Source organism: Eurosta solidaginis, chromosome 1 (assembly GCF_040869045.1).
Source record: "Eurosta solidaginis isolate ZX-2024a chromosome 1, ASM4086904v1, whole genome shotgun sequence".
Classification (NCBI taxonomy): domain Eukaryota; kingdom Metazoa; phylum Arthropoda; class Insecta; order Diptera; family Tephritidae; genus Eurosta; species Eurosta solidaginis.
In genome coordinates, this window is record NC_090319.1 from 272,552,682 (window position 1) to 272,560,226 (window position 7,545).

Sequence of the window (7,545 nt, forward strand, 5' to 3'; positions counted from 1 at the left end):
AACCGCCACTCACCCGAAAATGAGCGTTCCATCTTATTAACTTCGCTGTATGAATGAAACTTACGGTTATTTCACAAATTCCTTTATTGTGTAACTTACATACTAAATAATCAATAAAAAAGGGGGTTGAATCTTATTCCAGGGGCGAGCGGGAAAACGAGGCTACCTCCTCTGCACTGGCCTCTCCCACACTATCCTAACCGATCCCGAAAACACGGTGACGGAAGCCGAGCTTCCAGGCGTCAACCGTATTTCCGCGAACGGCCGGACGGCTGCAGAGGGGGCAGCCACGCAACGCGTCCCGAAGTCCCCGCTCGCCAGGCTCTGGGGGAGGAAGATATCCCTAGAGCTGACGGGACTGTCCCGCACCCTCGGCACTCTAAAAACGAGCTCTCGTACGCTCCGGGGTGCGGGCCTCATCTCCAGAGGATAAACCTCCCTCACCCGTGGACACTCCTAGAACAGAACATAGTAGTTCCACCGAACCGGTCCTGGAAAGGATTGTCCTCCACCAAATCAATACCCGTGGCGTCACGGACATCCATAAGGACGTGACGCACCACCCGCTTCCAAAAGCTGAGCTCCATGAACTGCCTGAATGGCATGGGAAATTGGCTCTCGGTGTATTCCCCCGGGAGTTCAGCTAACAGTAGGGAGAAATCCACTCGTGACATGACCCTGGAAAGGGCAAAGAGACCTGAAGGAATGGCATGTGCAAGGATTAGCTACGGGCCCATCTACTCCCTTTCACCAATCAACGCACCGGCTCCTTAATGGACCACAAGGCTAACAAATAGAACAGTCACAAGACAAACAAATCAATAACGCATCATACCGGGACACAACTACACAAATTGTAAGGTTCCCAAACCAAACAATAGCACGTCTTGCTTGAAAGGTCAAATTTTTCATTGTCAAAAAAAAAAAAGGGAAGCTTTATATTTGCTGCATTTGCAACAATGAAGGATTATTTCTTCAAAATAACGAGCTTCTATAATGGCCGCATAACAGACGAATCGCATCATATTTTGCATTTAACTGAAATCTCAGCGCCTAGTACTAGAGAGCGGTAGCTTACGACAGCAAAAAACAAAAATTCGTTTACCATCTACAGGGACTGTTGACCACATCAGAATGTGGTCAAGTATTTATTGAAATATTAGCGAAACATGTTTTGTTTGACGTACACAGGAAAACAAATTAATTACTTTACTAACTAACGTACTGCTATACTACAAACCACAATCACTACTTACATACACTACTCTAGATACTATTCTAATAAATATACTATAAGTAATGACTATGGCGACAGAAAACACAACCGTTGGCCACCTGTTGTGAATCCTGAAGGCATTGAATGGCACAAGATGCCTTCCTACGAACGTAATTCAGATACCACTAAAAACGTTAACAGGCAAGGGCTACAGCGACGCTGTGATCCCGAGATCTGTCGGGATCAATTTCCATTCAATTCAGTAGCTCCGTACCCTATATAACCACTAATTATTAGATCTATATCAATCTACACAGAGCACAAAATATCAGTAAACCATATCTTTACTAATCCATATCAATTGGCATCATTTAGGCTGCCTTAACCTAACGATCAAAAAAAAAATAATAATAATAATTATGGCATGGGTGCATCAACTTTGCCAGGACATTAAGTACGTAAATTCCAAATAGTTTCAAGATATTCTTTTTGGCTTCAGGCACTCACCAATGTATTATTTTTTTTTTTGTTTTTTGTTGCAAGGTTGAGGAATTTTTAACGTCTCTCAGAAAGCGACAAGGTTTATAAATGATTGAAATCTGAAAGCAAATAGAAACTACTTACAAAAACCCGAAAAAAAAGTATTGGTTAACATGTTTTGGAGTTTAAAGTTATTTTCAATAGCGTATGGACATGGAGGAGCGTCAAACCGCTCCTGCCATTATCTAAAAACCCGTTCCTTTCAGGACTGTATGGGGTTACTTACGTTTGTATATACATACCTGTATGTAGGTACATATATAGCCACCCTTATCGAGAAGTTCACGCGGAAAAGTATTCGCCTTCACTTCTTTTGTTCGGGTGAACTTTTTCCGCCTATCGGCAATTTCGGGCGAACAAAAGTTCACTTCGAAACAGCTGATGGGAATTAGTAGTGAACAAATAATTTACTTACAATTGTGTAAATTTTGCAACCAAGCATATATTTCCTTAAAATACAACAAAAATATAAATAAAAAATTAATAAATTAATGTTTAGTATTTCACTTAGGTTGATATTGATTGAGCGCGAGGCATATATATATGTGAAAGCGATTCGGAGGCAATTAAGGGACATTTCTAACCCTTTGGAGTTAAATGGTTCACTGTAAGCTAAAAGTTACTATTTTCAGCACTTTTGAATAACAAGTTACTTTTTTTCAATTAGCTTTCGCCAATATTACAGGCTAAACAAGCTGGCATTCTAATATTTGCTAGTTATTCTTACCAACTCCTTGCCACCATTGAAGCAAAAATTTGGAGTTCCTGTCTTCGTTTTTTTCGCTAGGGAAAACGCGTTGGAAAGGACCATGAAGTGGGTCTTAGGTAATCTTGTTTCAGTGAGGTGATCAACATTTTGGAACCGTTGATGGATAACTTGGCCGACTGATACGTTGTGAAAAAATAGAATTTACATACTTCGCAATACAGGAATTTCACTTTTTTCCACTCAGCTTCCGATTGTGCATTATTTATTGATTTATTTCTAATAATACTAATAATAAAAGTACATATAATTATAAGAGTATCAAATTTCAAAACAAAAAATTAATTACATTTTGTTTTCCTATCGTTCGCCTGTAAAATATAAGTGAACAAATTTTGGTTTCCCCGCTGTTCATTTCGCCCGAACAAAGAGTTGCAGATAAGGTGAAATCTTTTTCGAACATGAAAAATTGTTTCGCCACCCTCTGCGATAGGGTGAACAAAAACTGTGAATATTTTCGGGTGAAAATAAAACTCGCGATAATGCTGAATAGCTTGAAGGGAAAACGTAGGAAAGCCATTTATGAAAACCTTTTTCCTGAAATGGTTTATAAGGTTATCACTGTAGGCCTTTTGGTTACGAATCGTTTCGATTGTTTCACGCTTGTATTGGCCAATAGTACACACATACCGTTCCAGCAGCCAACATCTTTGCCAACAACCAGCGAGAACCCTGGAATATGCATTTAAAATTGCAAGGCGCGCATGCCAATGCCGGTAGTATAGGCCAACAACACCAACGCTTACAATTGCACACATTTGGGACCAGTGTTGCTAGGTGATGAAAAAACAAGAAGCTAGATTGGCAAAAAAAAAGGTTAGAAAAAGCTAAATTTAAAAAAAAAAGACGCTAAAAAACGGCCAGAAATTTTTTTGGTAGGTAGGTAGGTTGAACTGGCCGGTCCATGAGGACCTCACATAGACTGATTGAGTCCGTAGTGTTACCAGAAGTTTGTTTTAACGACCAAACTGAAAAACCCTATCAAAAACCAGGACCTATGTTATAAAATAACTCCGTCCTCTTGGCAAATACTAGAAGCTTCCTAGGACTTAAGCCACTTGCTGCTTCTAGATCTGACAGCTGTATCACTCCTAATAGCTGGAGTCTTAGCCTGGCAAGTGCAGGGCACGAGCACAGAACGTGCTCGATCGTTTCCTCCTCCAACCCGCACTTCCTACACCTGCTATCACTGACCAAGCCTAATTTAAAGGCATGTGACGCCAGAAGGCAGTGTCCAGTCAGAATACCCGTCATGAGCCTACAGTCCTCTCTTTTTAATGATAGAAGCAACTGTGTTAGTCTAAGGTTGTAAGACCTACACATAATCTTCGACACTTTACAGCCCCGCGCTTGAACCCACGCCTTTTCTGCTTGGTCGATCATGTCCACCTCTCGCCTTCGCTTAATCTCGCCCAATCTAATTGGGACGTCTACGGAGCAAGCTTCAAGGGATGCGCCCTTTTTAGCTAATTCGTCCGCTTTTTCATTCCCATCTATTCCCATATGCCCTGGGACCCAATATAGATGTATGCTTCTCCCTGTCCCGATTCTCTCCAGAGACTGCTTACACTCTAACACGCATTTAGATGCTGTGCTATGCGAGATTATTGCCTTAATTGCTGCTTGACTGTCAATATAAAAGTTAACACGGTTGCAGCTTAAGCTATTCTCTTCCAGGGTTTCTACTGCTTTGGTTACGGCTAATATTTCCGCTTGGAAAACGCTACAGTAATCCGGCAGCCTGTAGGATCTGCTTAATTCCGGATCAGCGCAGTATACCGCAGACCCTACTCCTTCCACTATTTTGGAACCATCGGTGTACACATGTATCGCCTCGTCCGCCATTTGCGCACCCTTGCGCCAACCGTCCACCTCTATTGTGGCCTTAAGATCTCCCTCAAAGTGCAGGTAGGGAATCATGTAGTCTGTTCGTCTTGTGACTGAGGACGCTATACTACTATGGCCATATGGTCGGCGCTCAAGCTGCCCCGAAGCATCGAGCCTGGTTGCGGTCGTTAACGCTTTGTTCTTTGCTACCATGTCTACAGGTGGAATGTGCAGAATGGCATACAGTGCAGCCGTCGGGGTTGTTTTCAGGGCTCCCGTAATGCAAAGCATCGATAGTCTGCATACCCCCTCTAATTTTTTGAGGTATGTTGTTTTTTGTGTGGCTTTCCACCAAACAAGAACTCCATAGTATAGAATAGGGCTTACAATCGCTGTAAAAACCCAATGAGAAAGAGAGGGCGATAGGCCCCACGTACACCCCAGCATTCTCTTACATGCATAGAGTGCCGTTGAGGCCTTCTTGACCCTCTCCTCCACGTTGAGCTTCCATGACAGCTTACTGTCTAGGATGATTCCTAGATATTTTGTGCAAGGTTTCTCCTGTAAGGTCACCGCTCCTAACTTAGGCCTGGTCCAATTTGGGACCTTGTACCTCTTTGTAAACAAGACCATATCCGTCTTCTCCGCATTGACTTTCAGCCCGACATTAGATGCCCAGGTATGAATATCCCGAAGCGCCCGATCCATCAAAGAACTAATCGTTGGAAGGCATTTTCCACTTATGACAATTGCAACGTCATCTGCATAAGCCGTAAGTTTTACGGGTCCCTCATCGAATTGCCTGAGCAGTTGGTTGATGACCAGTGTCCACAGCAGAGGTGATAGCACCCCTCCCTGCGGCGTGCCCCTGTCCACTGATTTCGTGGCCTCGTACAATCCCCATTGTGATGTAATCTTCCTGCAATTTAACATGCAGCCGATCCATCTGATTAAGGCAGTATGTACTTTAATGTAATTAAGACCATCCATAATCGCCCATTTTGCAACATTATTGAAAGCCCCGGCAATGTCCAAGAAGACTCCTAGAGCATACTCCTTATATTCCAGGGATTTCTCTATGCTTATTACCACCCTATGCAATGCGGTGTCTACCGACTTGCCTTTGGTGTACGCATGCTGTGTTGTGGAGAGCAGCTTTTCATCCACGTTGGACTTTATGTACACATCTATCAGCCTCTCAAAGGTTTTGAGCAGAAATGATGTTAAGCTAATGGGTCTATAGTCTTTGGGATACACGTGACCGATCTTCCCCGCCTTTGGTAGAAAAGCTACACGAGCAGTTCTCCAAGAGTGCGGTACATGATTCAGTCTTATGCACCCATCGAATATTATTTGAAGCCATTCCACGACCGCCCTACTTGAGACTTGTAGCATGGCCGGGAATATACCATCTGGGCCCGGCGATTTAAACTTAGAAAACGTCTTCACTGCCCACTCGATCTTGGTATCGGTCACCAAGCCCGGCACCACTAGCTCCGTGATCGAAGTGTGAGTGATGTCTGCTGGTTCTTCTAAACCGTCTCCCGATGGGAAATGTGTATCGAGAAGCACCTCAAGGGATTCCTCACTATCACGTGACCATTCCCCGTTCTCTTTCTTTATTAGTCCCTGGACTATGTTTCCCTTTGCTAGGACTTTTTTCAACCGTGCTGTTTCACTGGAGCACTCTATGTCCGTACAGAAACTTTTCCATGAGTTTCTCTTCGCCCTGGTAATTTCACGCTTGTAGATCCTCAGTAGATCCCTGTACTCGTCCCGACACGCTTCGCTTTCCGCGGTCTTTGCGAGTTTAAACATTTCTTTTACCTGTCTTCTTAGAAGACTCAGCTCATTGCTCCACCATGGCGGCTTTGCTTTTCCTCTGAATCTTCTTAGAGGGCAAGCTTTGTTATACGCAGTCATAAGCGTCCTTGTTAGGAATTCATTCGACTCCTCCAGTTCCTCTACATTAGCAACCTCTTTGAGTTGTCCCAGTTTCGTTTCTACATGTTTCTGGAATTTAGTCCAATTCGTTTCCCTAGGGTTTCTAAAGGTTCCTCCCTTCTCTACTCTCTTTAGTGGGATGCTGAAGCTTATATACGCATGGTCGGAGAAGGATGGTCTATCGAGAACCATCCAATCATACCTTGATATATCACGCTCGGAGCTCAATGTAATATCCAGAACATTGCTGGATGTTGGACCAATGAATGTAGGAACATTTCCCCTGTTGGCTATCTGCAAATTGGTTTGCAGGATGTAACAAAATAGAGATTCGCCTCTCTCGTTCGTATCTGCTCCTCCCCACGCATTGTGGTGCGCATTTGCATCTGCGCCTATGACCAACCGCCCTTTGCGCCCTTCCTCCTGTACTAGCCTTTTGCACTCCATCGGTGGAACCTCCGCAGCAGGGGCCATGTAGCAGGACGCCAGGATAAATGCCTGCTTATTCTTTTGCTCAACGGCCACCGCTACGAGATCCTCGGTGGTGTAATTAGGCAGCATATATGAATGCAGCTGTTTCCTTACCATTACTACAGCTCGCACCCGTCCTTCCGTTTGTGCGTAGTAAACGCCAAACCCGCGCGCGCTAAGTCCAGAAACCTTTCCTCCCGATGAGAGCCACGGTTCCTGGATCAGCGCCACGTCAAACGAACCCTCCTCAAGGGTTAGGAGGAGTTCGCTCGACGCCACTTTACTGTGTTGGAGGTTTATCTGTAGGACTCGCAGCACCATTGGGCTGTTTGTCCCCCTCCAGCACCTTCGTCTTGACGTCGTCGTCCTCCTCTTGCCCTTTTGGTTTAGAGTATTCGAGGCGCCCTTCAGCCCCTCGTGAATGTTGTGCCGTGTGTTCCTCTGTGCGAGTCACAGCACCATTTAGCGTTTGGTCCTCTTCTAGCACATTCGTGGTGACGTCGGGGACCTCCACCTGTCTTTTATCCCTTAGGCTTCTGAGGTCCTTTTCGACTTCGCCCACTTCCAGCGTGTTAGGATTTTTATCCTCGGGACTTCTTTTCCTGAGTCGCATGTTAATTTTGCCAGTGCCAAAGGACATTTTGCCAAGCTGCGTGTACAAAATATCCTCCGCCTGCTTGTTTATTTGGAAGATGTAGAACTGGCCATCCTCGGTAGGCCGAGATACAGTAAGTACCTTCCAATCCTGTGTCGGTATGTTCGGATTCTGATTCTGCAGAAG